This window comes from Fukomys damarensis, unplaced genomic scaffold, assembly GCF_012274545.1.
Source record: "Fukomys damarensis isolate Sample0158 unplaced genomic scaffold, DMR_v1.0_HiC HiC_scaffold_5, whole genome shotgun sequence".
NCBI classification, from domain to species: Eukaryota; Metazoa; Chordata; class Mammalia; order Rodentia; family Bathyergidae; genus Fukomys; species Fukomys damarensis.
Genome location: NW_022900917.1, coordinates 44,808,692 through 44,835,134, shown reverse-complemented (window position 1 = coordinate 44,835,134; position 26,443 = coordinate 44,808,692). Strand labels below are relative to the sequence as shown.

Sequence of the window (26,443 nt, the reverse complement as noted above, 5' to 3'; positions counted from 1 at the left end):
GAATCAATACTTTCAAATACATTCCTGGAAGCAAGCATTATCTTGATCCACAAAGCACAGAAAGACCCAATCAAAAAAGAGAGCTATAGGCCAATCTCACTAATGAACATAGATGCAAAAATCCTTAATAAGATAATGGCAAAAAGAATGCAGATCATCAAGAAGATCACACACCCTGATCAAGTGGGATTCATCCTAGGGATGCAGGGATGGTTCAACACACACAAATCAATAAATGTAATACAATATATTAATAAAGCCAAGGATAAAAATCATATGATCATATCAATGATACAGAAAAAGTGTTTGACAAAATCCAACATGCATTCATGATAAAAACTCAACAAAAACTGTCATAGATGGTCTCAACCTGATAAAAGTCATCTATGAAAAACCAACAGCCAGTATCATTCAAGTGGTCAAAAACTGAAATCCTTCACACTAAAATTGGGAACAAGACAAGGATGTCCACTATAACCACTCCTGTTAAATATAGTTTTGGAAACATTAACCAGAGCAATTAAATAAGAGAAAGAAATAAAAGGAATAAAGATAGGAAATGAAGAGGTCAAATTATCATTTTTTGCAGATAACATGATACTCTATATAGAAGACACCAACAACTCCACCAAAAGTTTTCTAGACTTAATAACCAAATTCAGTAAAGTAACTGGATACAAGGTGAACACACAAAAATCAATAGTTTTCCTGTGCACAAACAACAGACTCATTGAAAAATGAAATGGAGAAAAAACATCTTTCAAAATGGCATCCAAAGAAATGAAATACCTAGGGGAAAAAAAGAAATGAAATACCGAGGAATCAACCTAACAAAAGAAATCAAAGACCTGTATTTTGAAAAGTACAGCACTCTGAAAAAAAGGAGATCAAAGGGGATATCAGAAAATGGAAAGGCATCCCTTGCTCATGGGAAGGAAGAATCAACACAGTAAAAATGGCCATACTTTCAAAAGTGCTATATAGATTCAATGCAATCCCAACTGAAATACTAGCAGCATACTTCACAGAACTTGAGAAAGCCCAAAAATTCATTTGGCACAAACGACCTAGAATAGCAAAAGCAATTCTAGGCAAGAAAGATAAGTTAGGGGTATCACAATTTCCAACCTGAAACTATACTATGAAGCTACTTTTGACAAAAACAAAAACAAAAACAAACAAAAAAAACAAAAAACAGCATGGTCCTGGCAAAGAAACAGACCCAAGGACCAGTGGAACAGATTAGAAGATGCAGAAACAACTCTAGACAGTCACCTTATCTTTGCCAAGGAGTCAAACACCCTCACTGAAGGGAAAGATAGCCTTTTTAATAAATGGTGCTGGAATAATTGGGTTTCAACTTGCCAAATATTAAAACTAGACCTATACTTTTCAGCACACACTAAACTAAAATTGAAATAGATTAAAGATTTATATATTAAAACAGAAACACTAAACTGGCTGGAAGAGAGGCTAGGTAAAATTCTTGAAGACAGTGGCGTAGGAAAAGGATTTATGAATAAAACCTCAGTTGACTGTGAAGTAGCATAAAGCATCAACACCTGGGATCTCTTCTTAGTAAAAATCTTCTGTATAGCAAGAGAAACCACCAGCAGTGTGAAGAGACAACCTATAATGTGGGAATAAAGTTTTACCAGCTGTTCCTCAGACAATGATCTACTATCTAGAATATATAGAGAACTTAAAAAAAAAATCAGACCTCCCAAATTTAAAGATTCAATCCAAAAATGGGAATCTGAAATGAACAAACATTTCTCATACAAAGAAGTAGCAATAGTAAATAAACACATGAAAGAATGTTCAACATAACTGGTCTCTCAAGAGATGCAAATGAAAGCAACACAGATTTCACCTCACCACAGAAAGAATGGCTGCTATCATGAAATCAACCAATAACAAATGCTGGCTAGGGCTGTGGGGAAAGAGGAACCCTGCTCCACTGCTGGTGGGAGAGTAGACTGGTGCAACCACTGCAGAAATCAGCATGGAAATACCTCAAGGAATTAGGATTGGAAGTCCCATTTGACCCAGCTATTCCCCTAATGGGTATCTTCCCCAAAGAATTAAAAGAATCAAAGCACAGTGATATAGTGCACCTATGTTTATAGCAGCACAGTTTGTAATAGCTAAAATTTGGAAAAGCCCAATTGCCCACCAACTGGAAACTGGATAAAGAAAATGTGGTTTTTAAAAAATAAAATGGAATACTAGTCAGCCAAAAAGACTAAGAAACTAGAGGCATTTATAGCTAAATGGATGCACATTGAGGTGATTCTCTTAAGTGAAATAAATAGGACACATGTGTAAATACCAAACAGTTTCTCTGATGTGAGAAACTGAAAGTGTAAAAAAGGATGAAAATGTATAATAGATAATGTGAAATAGGAAGAAAAGTTGAAAAGGGGAAGGGGAAGTAGGAGGGATAGGGGAAACGAAAGGGGGGAATGGAATTTATGAGAAAATAAAAATTGGAAAATAATCTTTGTAAATAGGGGAGGGTGGAGGAGTTAAAGGGAAGGCAGGGGAAAGGGGAAAAATGAGAACCAAGAATATTTTATATAAAGGTACAAATCTCCAATGGTGAATGTCCCTATATTGTACCCCTAAAATGTACCAAAATTAATTTTTAAAATGCTTTTCCTCCATGTATTGAGATGAGCATGTGATTTTTGTTCTTGGCGCTCTTAATGTGCTGTATTTCACTTACTTATTTACATAAGTTGAACCATCCCTGCATCCCTTGGATGAATCCTACTTGGTCATGGTGTATTATCTTTTTTTGATTTCCTGAATTCTGTCTGCAAGTATTTTGTTGAGGATTTTTGTGTCTATATTCATTAAGGAGATTGGTCCTCCTTTTTTGTTGGAACCTTTCCCGGTTTTTGTATAAGGTTAATGTTTGTTTCCAGGAATGAATTAGGAAGTATTGCTTCCCCTTCAACTTCAGTAAAGAGTTTGAGATATAGTGGCATTAGATTTCCTCTAAATTTATTCTAGGATTCAGTAGTGAATCCATCAAGATCTGAGCTTTTCCTTCTTAGTAAAGTTTGTTTGTTTTTGGTACTGGGGATTGAACTCAGGACCTTGTGCTTATGAGGCAGGCAGCAGTACCACTGAGCTAAACCCCAAGCCCGTTGGTAAGTTTTTAGTTACATCTCCAATTTCACTGATTGGTAATGATTTAGAATTTTAATATCTTCTGGATTCAACTTTTGTAAGTGATATGTATCTAGGAATCTGTCCATTTTTTGTTTTCCATATTATTACAGTACAGGTTGTCAAAGTAGGTTTGATGATCTTCTAGATTTCTGCAGGATGTGTTCTGATTTCACCCTTTTATTTCCTAATTTCATGATTTAAGCCTTTCCTTTTTTGATCAGGTTGGCAAAAAGCTTATCTATTTTATCTTTCAAAGAACCAGCTGTTTCAGTCATTGATTCTTTGAGTTCTTCTGTCAGTCTCAACTGCATTATTTTCTGCTCTGATTTTTATTTCCTCCATCATATATGCTTTAACTTGCTCTTTTTTTCTTGTAGGTTATGTATGGTTCAACATTAGTTTACTCATTTGTATTTGCTGCTTTTCTGATGTGGACATTCACCAGCCCTCATAGGACTGCTTTCATTGTGTCCCATAAGTTCTGGTATGTTTACTGGCAAATCATTCAGTTGTAGAAACTAATTCCTTTTTTAATTTCATCTGTAATGCACTGGTTGTTTAGAAGGGCGTTATGAAATTTTTTGTGGTTTCTTTTGCCACTGATTTCCAATTTCGTAGCAGTATGGTCTGATAATATGTATGGGATAATTTCAATTACTTTGTATTTACTTACGTTCTATGAGCTAGTATATGGACTATTTTGTAAAAGTCCTGTGTGCAGCTAAGGAGAATGTGTATTCTGATATTGTGAGGTAGAACACTATGTAGTCTACTAAGTCCATTTGTTCATATATGTGGCTCAGTTCTGATATTTTTTTCTAGGTGATCTATTTGTGATAGTGAAGTACTGAGGGTCCCCACTGCAACTGCTTATTTGATTTTTCACGTCTGTTAATATTTATTTTATATAGTTGGTGCACTGATGAATATATATTTATGATTGTTATTTTTTTTGTACTTGGATTGTTCCCTTAAGGATGTAGTGACCTTCTTTGTATCGATGAGTCTTGGCTTGAAATCCACTTTGAAAATAGAATAGTTATCCCTGCTTTTTTCTGAGTTCCTGCCACACAGAATATCATTTTCCATCTTTTGACTTTCAGCCTATGAATTTCTTAATTAAATGTGCTTCTTGTATGCAGCACATTGTTGGATCTGGTTTCTTGATCCATTCTGCCAATCTGTCTCTTTTGATTTGTGAGTTGAGACCAATCACATTGATGATTATAACTGATATGTACTGACTTATCCTTGTCATATTATTTTTCTGTTGTTGGTTCCCTTTTTTCCCGTTTAATTGCCTGCCTTAGGATTCAAGGAATTGTAGTTTTCACTATCTCTTTCTAGGATACTCTTCAGAACATTTTGGAGTGCTGGTTTGGTTGTCATGAATTTCATCAGGTATTCTTTATCATGGAAGTATCTTATTTCTCTATCAATTTTGAAAGATAATTTTGTGGGGTACATCAATCTAGGTTTGAGGTTGTTTTCTTTTAGGGTTTGAACTACTCCAAACTCATCACCTTGACTTCAGAGATTCTATTGAGAAATCTGCCATGATACTGATAAGCCCTCATTTATAGGTGACTTGTTTCTTTTTTCTAACAGCTTTGACTAGTATATGTCCATTTATCTGTATGTCAAATTCTTTTTCCATTCGTTAGAACACTTCTGCCATTACTTCTGTGAACATGTTTTTTTCAATGTCATTTGTGCTATCTCCTTATTGTTCACTGATTCTGATCAATCTTATTTCTGCGTTATGTAGCAGATTTTGGATTGATTTTTCACAGTCCCTTGGTATTTTTAAGAAAAACTATAACAGTACATAAGATCCTAATTAGGTAATTGACAATGTGAAATAGGAAGAAAAGGATTAAAGGTATAGGGAAAGTGGGAAGGGTAGGAGAAAGGTAATAAGGGAAAAGAAAAAAAATATGAAAAAAATGGAAATAAAGTGTTTGTAAATGGGGAGGGGGGGTGAAGTGAGGGCAGGGACAAGGTGAAAAAATGAGAACCAAGACCTCTCATGTAAAGGTACAAGATCCCAATAATGAATGTAACTGTACTGTATACCTAAAATGTACCAATAAACTCAATTAAAAAAAAAAGAACCCATTATAATTAGTCACTTCTGGAAGTGTATTCTGTCCTCACATTGGTTGATTGTGCTGTGTATACTTCCAATAAAATTTCCTAGATATCTGGCTGAATCTATTTCATGGATTCCATTTCTTTCTTATGCTGGGCATACAATGTCTCCATCATTTTCCTAAGATCCTCTATATTTGTATCTGTTTATATCCATTTATATCTATATGTGTCCACTCTGCAGCATCCCAGCAAGCTTGCAATAGGAACAGCTTGGGTTGCTGATTCAACTCCACAGAAGTTCAGGCTGATGGTTGTGGGCCTGTGATCCAAGTTGTTCAGCTCACAACACAATGGGTGTTTCTTGCTGGACTGAACTTAGCTCCCTGATGGTTGGCATGTCCCAGGGCTGACCTCATCCAGACACGGGGAGCCTAACAGCTCCTAAAAGTTCCACGTCCAGTTGGCCCCACCCTGAAATAGCATCTAGACAATCACCCTCTCTTGGGGATGTTTGAATGGGAATCATTAACTAACCACTGGAATGTTCCACTCCATTGGTTCATTTCCCTATGGAAGCCTCCAGGGTCCCTCACCATCACCACAACTCTGTAGGTTCAAGCCTCCTCTCTCACAATATGAGCCAGGAGTCCAAGAGAAAGCAGTTTGCTACTTCCCTCTTTTACCATGAGGTCCATCATCTTGATCTCCATGGGCTCCAATTCTCCCTTGAGAACTTTCCTGGGTCTCAGGGTCCCTCCTCCACATTATATTTATTTAATATATACAGGGGTATTATACATATACATCTTTCATAAACTATGGTGCACTGAGCAAAAATGAGAAATACCACTGGTAAAATATAGGCTATCTTTAGATTTTACTAGTTTCTCTAATGTTATTTTTCTGTTCCACTACCTAATATGTGTCCTTGATTTGTAATTTTTTTCTCAAGTATCCCGTGTTTCAAAATTTTGACAGTTTCAAGGAATTTGGTCAGGTATCCAAGTAGAATGATTCTCAATTTGGCTTTATGTTACAGGTTTTGGAGAAAGTGAAATGTCTTCTTATTCAAGGAATTTTGGGGGGTGATTGTTTTAATCATTTCCATATTCTTGCTGAGAAACTCTATTTGCTGACCTGCTGTTACATTTTCCTAAATTTATTTAGTTATGGTTTCTTTTAGTTCTTTTAACATATTTATAACAGCTGAAGTCTTACTAAATTCAATATTTAGTATCACCAGTCTTGTTCAATATAGTACTCCTGGTAAGAGAAAGAAGGGAGAAGTAAAACTATCCTTATTTGCAGCTGACATGATCCTTTACAAAGAAGACTCAGAAAATTACACCAAAAGACTCTTAGAACTAATAAATTCAGCAAGATAGCAGAATAAATCAACCCATAAAAATGAATAGATTGCTGTTCACTAGTAATGAATCCACTGAGAAAGAAATACGGAAAACAATACAATTAGCAATAGTTTCAAGAAAAATTAATACTTAGGAATTAACCTAACAAAGGAAATGAAAGACTTGTATAATGAAAACTATAATACTCTGAAAAAGGAGATTTATGACCTAAAATTCAGGCTCTTTGAGCTAAGTCACTAGTTCTGCTTCACACCTCTGAAACTCACAGACAATGCGACTGGATATCACCTACTTGTCTGAAGCTAAATCCCTTAAAATTGAAGCCTTTATGGCCTACTTCACACTGGCAGAACATATATATATAAACCAAGCTGGAACAGAGAGCAAAATGAGTAGTCTCATGTTAGAATGTCATCTATTCTCATTGTTCTACTACTAGTTAAGTACTATAGCACTCTTCAAAGTTGTATACAGTTGGTCATTAGTAACTCTTAAAATTATTATTAAGTTATTATTAAAATCATTAAAATTATTGCTTCAGAAAAGTATAACTGAAATAAAATTTTATTTTAAAAGTTCGTATTGTTTCATCCAATAATTTCATTTCTACAAAAATCTATCCTTTGGGAAAAAACTCAAAATATGAAGAAAATTGTAGTTAGCAAATTCTTACAAATACTAGAGCAAAGTATTTAAAGCAACATGAGTTCAGCAAAGTGGGGTATCAGTTAAACTAATGTACACATATTGGGTAAATTATATACTCCTTAGTAGTTAAAATAAAAACAATTAGCCACTGTAAACTTCATAATCTTTCCTCTGACAAAGGTTAAAACCAATTTATGCTAGCTGTGCATAAACTACTAGTTCTCTCATAAAATTTATTCTCACATTCTTTCTGAGCATACTATCAGCCACTTAGGTCTCATTTTCTAGAGTCAAAGCTACATGTGGCCATATGAGAATTCTCAATACTACAATGTGAGGAAAAAAAAAGGTATAACTTCCTGCATACCTTCTTAATAATAAACTGCCCTTAATTTCATCTCTTTATCTTTCCCACCAGCTCAAGTGGGATCTGGCAGCAATTCACAGACAACCAAACCAACCATGTCACATGCATCCCAATACTGCTTTATGGAACAGAATTGCTTTACCAGCCTATATATACTTCTTCCATATTATAAGACAGTAAAATACAATATTACTATAAAGTCTAAGTAACATTACATATCCACATTACATTCCAAAAACCTACAAAATTAAATGTATCTAAGTAGCACAATTACCTTTAAATATATATGCATATATATATACATACATACATACATATATATATACGGTGAACACATAAAAATAATATTATGGCAGAGGGACTATGAATAAGTATTTTCCAAATTTTCAATAATACTGTTTATTTTGACAATTTCAAAAATTAAAACTGGAAAACAATTGAGGCTCTAATTCTTAGAACAGTGAAAAGTTTCAAAGAGATTTAAGAAATTTTTGTTCTACCACTTTCATCATGGTGTAAAACATATATGTTCTAGCCAATGTTCCCAAAGCATGGTGCTTGTCTGCAACCCAGCCACTGGTATTCTACTCATGTTCCTCAGAGGTACTAGCTATCAGACTTAATCAAATGAAACTAGATCCATATAATTGAATCCTCTCTATTTTTTAAAGGCCTTTTTGCTTTATCTTTTTCATTTGCACTATTTTGGTGAAAACAAAGTTTTAATGAAAGGAGATACAGTATATAAGAACCTGACCCCCAAAAAGCTTTATGCTTTTCACACCCAGAGCTAGTTTCCCTCAACCTAAAAATCTGTTTTAAGAAGGATGAGAGCTCCAATTTTAGGTTAATGACTGTCCTCCCCAAACCAAAACCAAAACCAAAAGAAAGAAAACTAAAACAGTCAAACTAAAAGAAAACAGTTCATCTTTGTTGTCCTCACATTTGAAATTATACCATTGTTAACTACAAATTAACAAAGCAGTCAATTTATAAAGAATCTTGATATCTCTGCCTCCTAATAATTGAATTTAGTAGGTGTTAATATGCATAACCCCATAATATACTACTACTAAAGATTTATCTAAACAGAGATCCCCAATTTCCTAATAATACCAAAAGATATCATTATTTCTAGAGCTCTGCTATCAAATGAGAATTATTAGCCTTGTGGTTAGTGTACTTTAAAATAGTGCTAGTCAGAACTGAGTGTTCCAAGTATAAAATACACAATGGACTTTGAAGACTTAATATCCCAATCTTACAATAAAATTATCATTAATATCTTTAGAATACTGATTACATGTTAAATTAATAATATTTTGGATAGGCATTAAAGAAGATATATATTATATTTCACTTGTTTCATTTTAATTCATAAAATGTGGCTATAAGAAAACAAAATTACATATATGACTCATACTATGTATATTTATGGAACATCAAATGAAGGTGACCCAGTTTCTAATAAGCAAAAATTTTAATCATTTCCTTTTGATTTAGTACTCTTTGGTTCTTTCTGTAGTTATACACAGAAAACAAAGCCAGTGTGTTAACCTGGGGTTATGTAACAAAAGTTATTGAAGATAAGGGCTGCTTTTAGTCATCACGTTACTCAATAACAAGGTCAACCTATTACAACAACCAAAATCGCAGGAGAAATCCAGAGACCCTTCATTATATTTTAAGGTTTAGAAACCTGACCCTCACTCTGAATCCACCATTTACTAGCTTTCTATGAAGACACTGGAATGCTAATGCCGCCTAAGAGCCTCACCAGGTGTCCTTTATTCATCATTCTAAGAATTAATGGTAGTTATCTTGAGATAGCACAAAATCCTTTAAAAGACTGTATGCCATTATGGGTGGGTGACATTTTGGGTAGCTAGAAAAAGATCACAAGAGTGATCTAGATTCTCAGTAGAACTAGGTCACCAACCAAACCGGTATGTTTGTTATACGTTAAGTTTTCTGAATATCTACTTTGAGTGAACACAGATAAACAGAGTGAAATAAGCTGTCTATTTTTGAACTCATCCTGTTGTTTAACAAACATAACTGAAGTCAGGGACAACTAATGGACAAGGGCAATAGTGCTAACAGTTAATCCTGGGCTATAATCTCAATGACTAAACCCACACCTGGTTAAGAAAGTTAAAGCAGCAGATGAAAAGCTTAGGGTAACTGGACTCAGAAAGCAAAGAGTATGGATAAATCGAAATCCAGGTATTTCAGGAGTAGACACTAAGAACCCTTGGAAACACTATATACATTTTTGTATAAACTCCTTTCACCATTTTGCTGTGTATGTGAAAAAGATTATAACAATCAACTTTTAATGCATTTATTTACAAATTATACACAGCACACACATGTTCTATGGAACATACAATTAGGATATAAAAAATTTAAAATACAAATTTTTATTTTTATATTTTCAATGACTTTGGCACAGTCACTGTGAATCCTTATCTAAGCCTAACATTAAACTAAGAAATTTAAAAACACTGTGGATAAAGGAAACAGACATTAAAATTATACCTCAGAAATGAGCTGAGGCCTGCCACAAAAATCCTCAGTTACTTCCAGAGTTCTCTTAAAATTAGTTTGATATATTTTCACTGCAATACAAAGAAAAAAATGAAACAAAAGATGTTATTTCTACACATTTCAACTAAACCATGTTCTGCTTTTAGCTTGTTATCCAATTCTATGTAATAAGTCACTAAAAAAATCCTTTATAAGATATAAATTCTCTTCAAAAATTTAAAGAAAAGAAAAGTTGTCTCAAATAAGTCCTATTTTTCATTTTTCTTACTATAAAACTATAGATACCAGAAAATTAAAAAGATGTGCTTACAGGGGAGCTTGCATGACCACTGCCTTACCAGTGAGAGGGCTTCAGCAATACATGTGGTTCTCAAGTTGTTAAGTTTTCAATATACTACCCAAGCATAAAATTTTTTTCCTACAGTTCACATACTGAGCTATAGAAAATACATTTATATTGCAAACTTCCTTTTACCATATATTGAAAATATATGGTAAGAAGATAACTAGCCAATAATGTGTTACAATGATTAAAATGAAAAAAATATCATTATCAGACTTGTATGTAGACGGTAAATTTACATTGTGGAAAATTTTTAAATACTGAGAATTTTTATTAAGAATAAGCTTATATTTTTACATCATTAAAGAGATAATTTACTAGATAAAGGTTAATAGTATAGGTCAAAACTTTTATTAAAAGTAAGGCAAAAAAGACACTGGTATTACACAAATGAAACACAAATATGACAAACTATCCATTCTCCATTCTCCATATAATTCAGACATTGATTTAATTGATAAACTAAACTCCCAACAGAAAAACAGATAACAGATATAATTTATAGATGACACATAGTAGGTAATTAATAATAAACATACAAGTTTAATATCAACAAAAATGGAAACTAAACATATTGATAAGGCATAAGAAGGCACCTACATGCTGCTGATGAAAATACAAATTGGCATCATCTTTCTGGAAAATCTAACAATATCCTTTAAGCTAGACTTACATTAGAAAATGATTTCAAAATTAAGGATTTATTTATACAAATTACCACCACAATATTTCATTTCTGAACAGAGAAGGCACTGGATTAAAATGTTTTAAAATGTTAATCTCTAAGAGCCAGGGCTATGGATGGTGTTTCTTCTATCTCTAGTGTATGCCCTGTACTTTATAACAAGCATATATTAACTCTAGTCCAAAAAAAAAGTTCAAGTTACTTTTAAAAGTTCCTTTTAACAAATATCACCCAGTTCTTCTTACAGAAACAAATAATATGTGTTTGCTATTTTAATCCAAAGGCACAGGCTTCTATTCTAATTCTAGAATTCTATCTCCCACTCACCCAAAGCATCAGCCTCCACACCCGCACAGCAGAGGAGCTCTAGTTAGAAAAAGATCTAAGTTTAAACCTAGAAATACCACTAACAGCTGTGTTCCTGGGGGCAACTTACTTTTCTAAATCTGAGAGTATTCTTAAAAGAGACTAACATAAATTTAGAGATTAAGAAAGCTCCAGTACCTCAGAAAATAAATCAGAAGGCAGATAAAGAGGAAGGGAGAAGTGTAATGTGAAAGTTTAAGTATAAAATTTAGGATTCATCTAAAGGAAAACTATGGTGACACATGTCCTCAAATGATAAGAATGAAACGAAAAGTTAAGTTTTTCTTCATTCTTATATACAAAAATCTTGCTGTTTTGCACACAAGAAACACAGTAGCAAACTATGGGAAATAAGATTCATTTCCCAACCACATATTCTACGGCAGGTGAGGCCAGGTAGAGGCAGAAAAGTAAAGTTAAAGATGTATAGCTTAAAAAAAGTAGATGAAGGAGGGATGCTATTTTACTTAAGTGGACCACAGTAGGTTCTTCTACAAAGACTGGGCTTATACTTGCACAAGAAGCCATGGGAAAATACTGCATTTGTGAGAATAGCACAAGCAAATCAAAGATAAAAACTATTCTGACATGTTCACAGACAGCTGTGAAAGAAATGAGATGGAAGAGGTAGCAGGGACCTACAGGGACCAGATTATGTGGGGCCATATCACAAAAAAGGTGTTTGTATTTTATCTTAATGGGGATAAGAACCCACTGATGTTTTCAGCACAATGACATGATCTGACTGCATTTTAGAAATTACTACAATCCATCTGTGCAGACACAATTCCAGGGACAGGAGGCTACTGCTGCAGACCCATATGTCCCAAACTAGGCAGGAGTGACAGCACTAGCAGTAGCAGGATAGAATTCTCATGGAGGTTGAGTTCAATTCTGTTTTTGAATTCAAGCATAAAGATCTTACCTTATAAAACCAGTTCTAGTTCTCCAGCTTCAAGTACCACCCCACTTAAATTCCTGGGGAATTTAATCAGAATATGTGTCACAGTATATTGTAATTAAGTATTTCCACTGCTATTATTCTTACTGGACTAAGCACAAAGAATGAAAGCAGTAACAATCTCTAATTTATAATATCTAGCAGGGTGCCTCACACATAAAAGTGCTCAGTAAATGTCTGCTGATTCAAAGAAGGAACATAAAAATTAAAACAAAGTCATTTGTATTTTATAGGGTGCTGTAGCACAGTACTACAAACTGGTACGTTAAAACAACAGAAACTTAATTCTGTCCTAGTTCTGGAAGCTGGAAGTAAAAAATTAAGGTGTTGAGAAGGTCATGCTCCTCTTGAAAGCTTTAGATGAAAATACTGCTTTCCTGTTCCTTGACTCTGTTGTCTCCCAGCATTTCTTGGGGTTTTTGACTTACAGCTGCACCACTAGAATCTTTGCCTCCATGTTCAGGCGGCTTTTTCCTTGCGTGTATCTGAGTGAATTTAAATTCTTCCCTAAACCCTAATCTCATCTAACTTCATTACATCTGCAAAGATGCTTATTCCAAATAAAGCTTCATCCTGAGGTTCCTGCTAATTCTTGAATCCATTAAACTATTCATAACAACAGATTGCCTTATAAACTAGTCATCCCATTCCAAAAATATCCAAGTAAAGTTGAACAGCCAAAATCAAATATATTCTACAGAAGGGATTTTTGTACTGTCTTGGTATGTCTATTAATTTCATCTGCACAGTAAAGGCATGAGCTCTACTACTGTCTCTTCTAACACTAACATTCTAAAATTTTAGCCTAAATTTTCTTGAGGACTTTTTAGATTTAATAAATATAAGTTAAACACATAGAGACCCTCAAATATTTGAGTAAATTAAATTACAGAAAGTTTAATTTCTAAGTTCTAAATTAAGCAAAAAATTTTCTGTAATATAGCTACCATTATACCTACTTTTTCTTCACTTTTCCTTAAGAATGCTGTATATTCTGCCACACATAAAAACAGTGAATTTCATTTTAATACACTACACCTTTGAATACATACTATATGGCAGGCCCATAGGAATATGGCAGTAAATAACCCACTTCTACATAACTGTATTTATGAACTAGGCTCTAGTCTCTTCATAACTTAAAAATTATACTTAAATGATATTTTAACAGGCACAAGTTATTTCTTTAATGGGAAGTTTTTAAAAAATAGCTTTGTTAATTTCTGATTATAAAGCAATGATATATTTTTAGTGCTTAACAAAAAGCACAACCTCAAAAAGATAATAAACATTACCAGAAATCTCATTCCTCGATGATAATTACTATTAATATTATACTGAGCAATCTCATTGATTTGGATGCATTCATACGCTGCATATACAATCTTCCATGATTTTTATCTACAAATATAGATGTTCTATAGAAAGGTACATTAACATGCTAATGCAACATGCCACATTACAATTATTTTTCCTCCAACTCAAATTGTTATTACATTTTTCCATGACAAACTTGGCCATATAGCCTCATTTCATTGCATAATTTTCTGTCAAATCAATATAACATTAATTTAACCAATCTTTCATTGATGAACATTGAAATAAAGCCAAATATTCATCATTACCAGTGTTACAAATGGAACAAAAACTCTATTTACATAATCTTAAGAAATTTTTATAACCACTCCTTTGGACAAACTCTAGGATTCTAGAAAAGTTTGTATTCAAATTTAAAATACTCATTTGGGCAATACAGACCTACTGTATTCTCAAAAGGCTTGAATCAAATTATGCTGTATCTTCATGTAAGAATATTCATTTTCTCAAAACTTTTCCACATTAGGTTTTTTCAGTCTTAACCAATGTGAAAGTCATCCCATGACCTCCTCCCAAAGTCTTCTCTTTATATTTCCTTTGTTATTAGAGAAGCTGTGTATTTGTTTCTTCTTAGAAATGCTCGTTTTCTAACAATAACTGAGTAGTTTTATTTCATTAAGAATTTGTACTCTCCTGTTAATAGTAACAAATCTTTAGGTCTAGCTTGGGCAACTTAGGTGATTTAGGGACACCCTGTCTCGAAAGAAAGTGTATGTGTGGGGGGCTGGGGATGTAGCATAGTGTAAAAGTTCTAGGCTTAATCTTCTTTACTACATAAATTAAGGAATAAATGAATGAGTGAATGGAAAGAAAGAGAGAGAGAGAACTGAGACACAGAGAAATATCTTTCTCTTCATTAAATGTTATTCCTGTAACACTGCACGTAAGTCACATTTCAACAAATCAAGTGCCATCTTTCTAAATCAAATGTTATCTGGCCCATTACATTTTCAGTAATAGCTTTGCTTTATCTTTGATTATATTTTAATTAAAAGTAAGATGTTTTTATAATTGAGTGTGTTTTGCACTCTAAACTATTCAAATAATCACTGGCCTGGGCTGGGGATGTAGCTCAGCAGTACAGTACCTGCCTGGCAAGTGTGAGTCCCCAAGTTCTATTCCTGATATCAAAATAGTAACAATAATAATAATAATAATTACTGTCCTATAAATAGATGCTTCAATTTATTAAAGAAGTCCTGTCACTTAAAAAAATGTTCATTAAATAAAGACTGCCACTTAAATCCTACAGATAATCCTTTTACAAGGAATCAGGAGACAGAAAAGCAAGAGATTCAAAGTTAGACTAGCTAAAATAAATATAGTCCTAACTTCTCCACTGTATGACCTTGGACAAATTACACAATATTCTGAGCTTCAGATATTAATCTTTAAAATGTTGGGAATTTATTATATTTATACAATCCCTTTCAAACATTAATATTCTGACATGCTAAAAGAAGGCTTAGAAAGAGTAAGTGTAACAATTCAGTACTGGGAGTTATCAAAAACTAGAGACAAAATTGACAGATGTGTATTTCTGTCTAGCTATAGAGAATGGTAAAATAAAGCAACACAGTAAAAATAAGATGGAACTGAAGTAAATCAGTAGATTAGAAACTGTGTTATGCATATTCCTTGAAGTCATGAGCATGGAGTTTTAGAGAACTGATTATTAGGTCGGTTTCCATATTTACAGTTTTCTAGAACCATTTTGTTGACAACGTATGCTAGTTTTCTTCTGCTTCCCTCAACCCCTGCCATGTTCTAAAAGAAAATCTTAACTCTTATACTTTTTGAAATTTACTATTTACAAGTACTTGCCTTGTGGCCTAACAATACCTGGCCAGCCAAATGGATAGTTCAAAATATTCATATTGAAATGGAAGGAGAGTCAGATCCAGCTGTTACATGACAAAGCATTAAAATAAAATAATTTTAATTATGGATCCCTTTTAAGCATACAACTTGGAAAACTGGGTGATACTACTAAATAATTTATATCACCATCTTCTAAATTCAAAAATGATTTTCAGCTATAGCTTGGATATTAACTGTCCCCCAAAGGTTCACATAGAAAAGGGTTGATCCCCAGCCCTACCAGGAAGTGTTCTGGTCACTGGGATGTGCCCTTGAAAGGGATGGACTCCAATTTCCAGCCAAGAGCTCAGCAGTTTTGCTCTGGACATGCTCTCAACATGATGTCCTGCCTCACCCCGGGCTAAAAGCAATGGTGATAACTGATCATAAATTGAAACCTCTATAACTATGATCCAAAATAAAATGTTTTCCTTTATAAATCTCCTCTCAGGTATTGTGTTATAGTCATAGAAAGCTTACATTTTCAATATTAAAGATAAAAGGAACAGCAATTGTCCCAGTTGGTCATAACACCATAGGCTTTGCACTGTGCTGCTTTGCCCCTGCTGTTCTTTGCTCACTGTCCTGCCTGCTGCCCTCTGTAGCTCCCTGTCCTCCAATGTCTTTGGCCATGTAAATTAAATTCAGGAATTTGTCTGTTCTCATCTGTTTTGCCAATGTTACTGTATAGCACAGTCATATTGAGTAGAGATGGTATGACATGCTGATGATGGGTTGGTGAATCCAAAGGGATATGGCTCCAGTGGTGTCAGGAGCTCTCTGGCTCCAAAGATCTGTCTTGAGAAAGAAATGAGCAGTTCCTGCAAGGGAATTTTCTGTTGTATTACCTCTTTCTTTTATCGTGTCTTGTATTATTTTAAAAACTGATTAAGGGGAACTGCATTAGGAATGTGCCAGCATCCCAGCCAGATTCATGCAGCTTCAGTTACAGGGATTTTAAGGTTGGGAGAGAGTTTGAAGTTCGGCTGAAGTAACCCCTCCAGTAGGATTTAATTTTATTTTTCTCCAATGGGCATCATAGGCAATTTAGGACAACCACAGGATGGTAATATGATTTAAACCTGCAAGAAGCAGGCATATGGTAGAGATGACTGATAAGACTGGAGCTGAAAGTGGACATGTGATGACTGGGAAAGGGCCCAGGTCCATCAGAGTAAAGATAACTGGATTAACTGAATTGGTCCTGGGAGATTAAGCCATAGTCTTAGAAGCAAAGTAAATGGAACAGAGGTCAAGTTTTAGGGAGATGTCTTAACATCCTTGGGCTAAATTTACTAAACCACACTGAAGCTACAGTATTTTTCAGATGGGAAAAAGTGTGCATTACAGTTGAAGAGATGAACCCTGCTAGATGTTAATCAGAAATCTATCTGCCCCTTGCTGTGAAGCCTTCACCCATCCTTCAGGTTTGCTGGGGTAGAAAAGGTCTCCTACATTATGCAATAGTAAAATAAGCCTGTGTCTTTGCAAATGTCAGTTGCTCTTTCAACTCTAGGATTCATCATTGGACCAGAACCCTGGTCTGGGCCTAGGATGACACTGGCCCTTGATACTAGAGTCAGCTGCACTCTCTCCTTACTTATAGACTATGCACAATGCCTGGGGTATGAGGAGAGGTGGTGCAGTTTGCCCTGCTAAGCCCGTCAGGAGCAGTAGTAATAAATGCACTTTTCATACTAAAAGCTTATTAGTTTTCCTGTTAAGCTTAGATCTTCCCTTAGTAGACAGCAAACTCAGTCTGTGATCTCAAAGCCAGTCCACTGCAAATGCCCAGCAGTGAAGATGGCCCTATATTCCATTACTGTCCACAGTGTGTGTGGTAGCAAGCCACATGCCTTTACCCACTGTCAAACTTGCAAGCATTTATTCTGTCTTCAGGTTCTTTAGAGGGGGTGGGGAGAGAAAGAGTGCTGATGACAGTGGTTTTACACCCACCCCCAATAAGGACTTTGTACATAGTGAACTCTGAGGGTTAGTGAGCTGCTGGCCTTGCTGAAGGCATGGTTGATCCCTCATACTTGCTTCATACATGATTGAAGAGAATCTGGATTATGTTGGGGAAGAGACTGTACTCATGGCTAATTTAAAGTATTAAAATAAGACTGTCCCCTACAAACTTTCTAGTCACACAGGATCCCTGCAGTCCAAACAATATAAGTTCTAACTGCAGAGAGTAAACTGCTCTCAGCTTGCACAGCATGTTAGGGAAGGGAAGAATATATAGATAATGGGGTGGAGAAAGGATGTAAATTTTGTCATCCAGGTGGCTTGGGGTTCTAGGAATTAGAGAAAAATTGCACTGGGAGGTCTGGTTGGATCTGATTTGTGTAAGAGCTCCTTGCAGATAAATTAATGATCCCCAACTACTATCCCCAGTATGTAATGATTGAATTAATGTGTTATCAACTGCATTGTATCTAAAGCCATAGAACTAGTCAGATACTCCCCGACCCAATACCATTACTTACCCTCTAATCTACCTGGTCTTTAACAAAGCATTAATAATTCTAAGGATAATCTCTATTTTGTTATGCTTTTTTTGTAAATGATTTAAGCATATCCATTTGAATTGTTTAAATAAAGGAACAGAATCAATGCAGGTCTCCTTTTTACTGATATTTATTTTAAAAATAGGTAATTAAAAAAAATTAGACCCATGCTAAATACGGTACCCTATGCCCATAATTATAGCTACTTGGAAGGCTGAGGCAGGGGGATTATTAAATATGAAGCCATCCTGGGAAAGCATCTCAAAATTTAAAGGAAAAAGAGAGAGAGAGAGAGAGAGAGAGAGAGAGAGGGAGAGAGAGAGAGAATTGTGGTAGAGAAAGAGCCTGTAGGCTCAACCCCTAATACCAGGGTAAAAATTTTGCCCCATGTGTACCACTGAAAATGAATTCCCAACAAATTTTACCTTTTTCATATTAATGATATCATTTAATATTCTCAGGTTTCTATCTTGTTTTTCAGTAAGTTTATTGGTACTTTTTAGGCACACAGCACAGTTACATTCATCATTGGGATCTGACAAATTTTATTTTAATGCTTACTTAAAATATCAAAATTCACAAGCTGTTTGTCTACTGGCCATAACTGCATTATTAACTCATTCCAAAATACATGCTATTGCCACACAGTTTTGTGCATACAAGAAATTTTATATTTTTAAATTGTAATTGTGTCCACAGATTTCCAAGATAAAATATTTTTCATTCCTACTGAATTCATGAATGAATTTACTTAAATTTATTGCTGAAAAATATAAGGTGATTGATAACAATGTTTTCAAGTATAAAAGAATACACTGGAACAAAAGCTGAAAAATAATTGACAAGGGTTTGCTCATAAATTTCTTTTGAAATGGTTAACGGAAGATGTTGAATCATTAATCAAATTAAAATTTTAATAAGACACATTTAAAATTCTGATTTAAACAATACACCAGAAATCACATCACTTATGAATATTTAAAGTTAGATGAAAAATTCAAAGATTGGGGGAAGGTATGATGTTTGTTTCCTAAGCTTTTTGAAGTGATATACAAAAAAAAGTTTAAAAAACTGTTGTAGTAAATATCAGAATTTGCTATAAGTCCTAACCTGCCTCCAAAGACACTGCCTAATGGACTCCTCACCTGCATGTTCCCCAGACATAGGAACTCAACATATCCACAGTAAACTTACATAGTTCCTTCTGCAAATAAGGAAAGAAACAAAGAAAAAGGAAGGGAGGGAAGGAAGAAGGGAAGGAGGGAGAACGTGGGGGGAGACAAGACATTCCTCCTCTTCCCATCTATATTTTGGTTCTTGTTTTGTCATGTATGTGGTTTCTCAAACTGAAAAAGACATTTTCTTTTTAAGATCTAAATCCTAACTTCCTATTTCTTTCCCTTTCACCACTTTCATTGCTCAAGATCTCATCAGCTGTCATCATATAGCTCTTCTTCAAAATAAAAACTACCATTTTACTTCCTAGCATCCCCCAGACAAAGAAACACAATTATCAGAGATATACAGGTGTACCTACCATGCATATAAATGAGCTACCCAAATAATTTTAGAATAGTGAACCAAAGAGTTAATTCCCTTGACAATATCCTCATTCAAGTATCTTTCAAGCTATTGTCTCCACTGTCACCAACTGAGAATTTATAACCTTATAAATCAGCCTACTCTATCTACCAAAGATCTCGGTCCAAATAAAACTGGCTTGACTTTTTATTCCTACAGTAGTTTGGTTTAAAATAAGATTTTTGTCAATAGGAAAACACTGTTAACATTACATAAAATTCTAAATAGGGTTAAAAATCACTTAAAATTTCAGCATCTAGAGCGCTTCAGTTAGATTAGGATACATCTAGCTTTTGCTTTATTTTCTTCTGCAAGCATGTATCACACACACACACATACATATTCATATTCATTCTTGGTTCTTTTTTTTTCTTTTAACATAAAAACCCTAGGCTATAGCTACAGATGGAGCCCGAGTTCTTTGCAGAGACTCTGGTGTGGGTTTCTTTTCTTTTCTTTCTTTTTTTTTTTTGGTACTGGGGATCAAACTCGGGTCCTTGTATTTGCGAGACAGGTGCCGGGACCACTGAGCTAAATCCCTGGCCCTATCTGATGTGGGTTTCTACAAGATGGTTGGTGAATTCCTGGTAGGGAGACTTGGTGAATATGATTTCTTTCCGGAAGTTGGGGTCAGATACCTATATGTCTTGGGTTGGCATCAAAGGTGGCCTTGGTGAAGTTACCCTGTGGGGCAGTGCAACCCCTGGCAGAGGTGTAGCAGTCACTGTTACTAGATATCTGAAGCAGCTTTTTAGAAAGAGGCCGAGAAAATGCCAGTGCCTCTGGGGCAGATATGAGGCACACCAGCACAGAGCCACGGTGGCCTATCATCTTTAAAGAAACAAATGGAAGAACTTGCTGATCTTGTTCCTAGAGTAGCCTCTCTGCACAAAGACAATGGAAAGCATGGCCATGATGATGGCTCTCCAGATGGCAGGAGCTACCTCTCTGAAGCACTTAAAACTGACTGGTGTACTCCTCAATGGCAACAAATGCCTTGAATGTGACCTGCTGGTCAGCACAACTGCTTCTGCACCAGAATGATCTTCAAAGTCTCATCAGTGAGGGATAGTTTCAGAAAAAAGTCAATTGATCTCAGACTCCTTAATGGACAAGGAAAACTGAAAGATCTTCTCTAAGGACGTGATCTTCATGACCTTGACTGGGGGCCATAGCTTGATGATATGGATCCATTCCTTGTCCTCACTCTTGCCTCTCTCAACCTTGTAGCCTCAAGCCATCCCCTGCTGCCGCCACACAGGCCATAGCCAATGCACCCTGACACATCCTCAGGATCTGCCTCCCACTACATCTGTGTCATGGTGCACTGGTGGTGTCATCTGCCATTTGATGTTTTCCCATGAAAGATGTTATTGTGTCTTACTGTTTTTTTTTTTTTTAAAAACCAACCTAGAATAATCCTTAGATACCCTGGGGACCCCCCCCCACTGAATTTTGGTAAAAGCATTTTACCCATGTGATTAAATACTATTCAAATTCTTCAAAACATTTTATTGGTTACACAACACAGAATAAAAAGTTCTAAAATTTATTTAGCTATTTTTAAACTATGCTGCTATAAATTCTTGAAATTCATCAAAGCATATAAATAGTGAAACAAAGAAATAAAATACTAAATTCTATAAGAGAGACTATTTTTAAGTCATTTTTGTTTTCCAACTTTTCACAATTATAAATAATAGGATGAATATTCTCAGAGGTAATCTTTACCAACATTTCTAGTTATTTACTGAGGATAGAGTCCCAAGAGTAAGTTATCAGGTGAAAGTATTAAATTTGTAAGTATTGATTTGATTGCCAAATTATTTTCAGAAAATTTACAATTTATGATCTAACACTGTACAAATGTAACCTTTATGCTACACATTCATTTTTTTAAAAATCCATGCATTTGAAAGCAAAAGAGGGCAGCAAGGGAGCCAGAACATGACAGTCCCTCTTCAAAGTCTGTGTACTTGAGGGCCAGGGTTTTAGCTCAATAGTTCTGCCACTTGCCTTACAAGCACAAGGATACCCGGTGCGGGGCAGCAGGTATGGGGGTTTGTGCACATCAAGTCTGGACGCTTAGGATGCTTCTTAGTAAAAATGACAGTAATGTCATCTATTTTATGAGAGTTTTATTAAGGATTGAAAATACCTATAAAAGTATCTGACGCACTTTAATACTTAAGTATTTCTTTAGTATGCATTTTAGTTACTAGTATGGCCAGACAGAAGATCTTTTACATTTCCCAAACATTCCTAGCTACTGGTCCTTATTCTATGCTCTGAGATAACAGTTTTTTCACATGTGGCAATAGGAAGTAGAAGAGAATGCACAGGTTTTAGTCAGAGTGACCTGAAGTTTACCTCTCACAAATGACAACTTTAAGTTTGTCTCTTCTCTAAGTTAGAGACCACCTGATTTAGGAATAGGGTGCAGCAACTGAGAACACATAAGTAGTTAGTATCTCATCTCCCTCTTCTCATTCATGTAGTGGCTCTTTAAATCTTAGAAGTAATACTCTACCATCTCTCACCATCAATTCCCCATCTCCATCCACTTTCCTGCTGAAATCTGAGGGTTTTTTTTTTCCTTCAAATTAAATAAATGCCTCTATAATTTCTTTAGTCAGTCATCAATGTGGTTTCAAATCACTTTACACCCTTAACACTACCTGCAGAGCAGGATTTAGCATAGTAATATCCTCAGAACACAGTATCTACAACAAAATGCTCCAGATATGATCTGAAAAGACCAGAGTGAAGGTTAACATTTCAAATGATCACCTCAGTTAGAGTCCCTTATCCCATCAGCCAATAAAAGCCATAATCCATGAACTTAATAGTCTAACTATATTTCACTCACCTCACTACTGAGGCAGACCAGATTAAAAATGAGAGAGATCAAACATGATAGGAAGTTCTCAAGTTTTGTGTGAGGTCTGGCACAAGTTACTGTCTTCAAGCTCACCTGACCCCTTGGTAAAAAGGTAATACCACTTATCTTAATTTTTATAAAGATTAAAAACAAAGTATCTGACAATGTAGAAGTTACTCCAAAATCAGAAACGATTATTACCAAAAAGACCACTGAGTCTTTAACAAGCACCGCTTGCCAAGCAGTTTATATGGTTCTAAGATGGAGTTCAGTTTATTAAAACTCTTAGTTAGGCTTTACTGAATTTCAGTTATCCAATTAATAATTTTGTTTTCTTCATAATAATCTATCTCTCCTGCCTCAGTTGTCGTCTAGCCATTATCTAATGAAAATGAAGAGCTATCTCCACCAGCAGGTGGAGGCATGGAGCAGCAACCCAAAATTCCCGCTCAAAGAAAATTACCTACAAACAGGAGACAGTTTTGATATCAACCACAAAAATCCAACAGGTCCCCTACAAAGGGAACTACTGACTGCCCACATTATGCCCCGTATGAGCTTCCATATGTAGATTTTAAGAAACTACTATAATTGTAACATCAATTTGAAATAAGTATCTGTATCACCCCTCATTTACACATTTACAAACTGACCTTGGATATAAAAAAGCCCCTATAAATGAGTAATGAAAATAAAATTTCACAGAAGAAGAAATGTAAATAGTAAAAATCTGTTTATTATAATTTATATCAAACTCAGGGTACCACAGTGTATCGAGTATAGCAGCACAATGTTTATATATGATATATATATGATTGGAGATTAAAGGGATATGATCATTTACCTTAGCATTGTAAAAGGATAGAGCTTTCTGATTAAGCCAAAAAATGTTCTTAACTTTTAATTCAATCTAGTGATTCTACAAATTTTATCACAGATGCATGCAGGGATTTATTAAATGAAGTTTTCTATACAAGAAAAACCTGAAAACAAATGTTCAACATTTGGAGAACATGAGGCTGTTGTCTTTCAAATGATGTAAACATCTGCTCTGCTAATATAGTAGCCACTAGCTATATGGAGTTACTTAAAACTAAACTAAAAATTCATTTCCTCAGTCATACAAGCTACATTTCAACTCACTGCCACTGCTTATATATGGTTAATTACTATCATACTGGATGGTGATGTAAATCTGTCCATCATTACAGAAGGTTCTACAGGACAATGCTGATAGACACACTGTGTATCTAAATGGTCCCCCTCTGTCTTCTTCATCCACCAATTTATCTAGAAGCACCCATTTAACCTTTAGTCTCCTCAGTCTCAACAATGAATCTATCCTGTTTATCCCAGAAATTTGGGTGTTCCTTCCCTGTAGTCTTACCACATCTTTACATTTTCTTAATACTAACTACAAGCAACCTCACAGATATTCTGTGAGTAAATATTTGTGAAATAGTTTTATGTGACATACTTTTTCCCCCCAGTACTAAGGCTTCAACCCAAGGCCTTTGCACTGAGCTGTATCACACCCTCCACCCCCTCGGTTCTTATTTTTGAGACAGTCTTACTAAATTGCCCACACTGGGTTTGAATTTGCAATCCTCCTGCCTCAGCCTTCCAGAGTAATGGGATTACAGATGTGCACCATCATACCTAACAACATAGTATCTTTTAAAAATAAAGACAAGTGTGCTAGCACACATCTATAAAAAAGGGTGGGGATGTAGTTCAGTGTGAAGACCCTCCGTAGGTTCAGTTCCTAGTACTTAAAAACAAAAAGACATAGATGCCACATTTGGCTTATTATGGTATTAAAAGCATATGTTTTTGTGTTATATTTCAATATTTTATTCAATAGCAACACTTTTATATTTTTTAAACTGAACCTCAAATTTCTAACCCAAACAGTATGTTTCCAGTGCACATAAAATCCAACACCCCCCTATACCCTGGCAGTGCTCTAGCATTCCTATCAATACACTAACCCAACTTCCACATTTACCAAGCCCCTATTTATGCAAGGCACCAATGGCAAATAAGAACTCTTTTCTGAAAGACAAATGTTTGAACGCAGCAAGAAACAGGCTTCATTCATTATTCAAATAATTAAAAGAAACCTCAAGCATTTGAAAAGGTAGTATATGAACTGGTTTAAAAATTTAAAAGTTAATGTATCATTTACTTGTCATCCTTAGAAGAGCTACTGTTCCACTAAATGAATTTTCCAGACAACTTAAGCTTGTCCACTTAAGCAACATCACTTATATTGTCTAGTATGGAAATCTTCAAAAACAACAATAACAAAAAAGTACAAATCTTCCAACTTATAAAATCAGACTCTACTAGCATTATTCTAATTAATAATTATTGTGTGGTCCAATGGTAAAGTGCCTAATTTAAATATTCTCAGGATGGTGGCTTGGAAAAGGTTTTCTTCCCATCCCTACCTTTTGGTGTGTCGGCTGTCACTTTTTGTAGCTTATCGCTGCCTCCCATTTCACTTCAAATTTCCTGCTACTTAGAAAAATTTGTTTAAAATTCACATGCTTTGAGAGGATCTCCAAATCTATTTTGGCTGCTCAGTCTTTTCTGCTTATTCCCAGATCTGTTGGTCTGCAATTACAAGTTCTAAACCAAATTTTGGATAAATGCATCACTGTTCTACTTTGATATCCTTACACTACTTATTTAGAACCGATGTTCAGTCAGAGGCAATTTCAATACCTAGTCAGTCATGTAACAAGTATTTATTAAGTCCCTACTATGAGCTGCACTCCACTATGATAAAAAGAAAGAGCTGAAAAGTTGCTCATTTTAGGTAGGTGGCTTATACCTGTGATCCTAACACTCGGGTAAGCTGAAGGAGGAGGATCACACAGAGTTTGAGGCCAATGTGGGCTACACAGTGAGTGAGTACAAGGCCAACCTGAACTACATAGTAAGACTGTCTCAGAAATAAAAAATGTAAAAAAAGAGAAAGTTTTGAATATATTTTAAAATTTAAAAATTATAAAGTAGTTTACTTAAGATGTTAAAAAAGAAAAATGATTTTAAGTTTCTTAAAGTTACAAAGTAATCTAAATTCTTTATAATTTCTGTAACTTTAGCTTAATTTGCTGAAGGGTAAAATAAGCTTTTGATTTAACCATGCTTATTTCATAGTGCTCTGAAATAGACTCCAAGGTTTTTAAACACTTGTTTTTTTCTATCACAAATTCCCATCTATCCCCCAAAATCTCAATGTCAATATATGCTTTATTACTCAACAGTATGCAAAGCCTTGATAATGGTAAATATACTCAACATCCTGTTAAGTTTATCATTACTGTAACACTGAGCAATGTTGAGTAGAGAAAAGGTGTCAATTTAGGAAAACTTCGGTCTAAACTGTAAGAAGTTACTATGTATTTATTTTGTTTTTTTTTCTGTTTAACTTCACATTTTAAGAGTTGGTACAATATAGAGTAACTCTACAATACTTGCTTTATCTGACACAATCATATTTTTAAAATTTCATTACTCATTTAAACCTAAATCTAGGAAATAATTTCAAGAAAGAGAACTGGGCCAGGGAGGTAGCTCAGTGGCACCACATCTGCCCGGCAAGTGCAAGGTCCTGAGTTTGACTCCAGATAGCAAAAAAAAAAAAAAAAAAAAAAAAAAA

At 34.9% G+C, this 26,443-nt stretch overlaps 1 protein-coding gene and 1 pseudogene across 2 annotated transcripts in view; both read right to left on the bottom strand.

Annotated features, from left to right (window-relative positions):
• Pde7a (phosphodiesterase 7A) overlaps nt 1-26,443 on the bottom strand; it is a 167,337-nt gene that overhangs the window by 139,184 nt on the left and 1,710 nt on the right. The window lies entirely within an intron of this gene.
• Nucleotides 20,395-21,061, bottom strand: LOC117284977 (annotated as a pseudogene).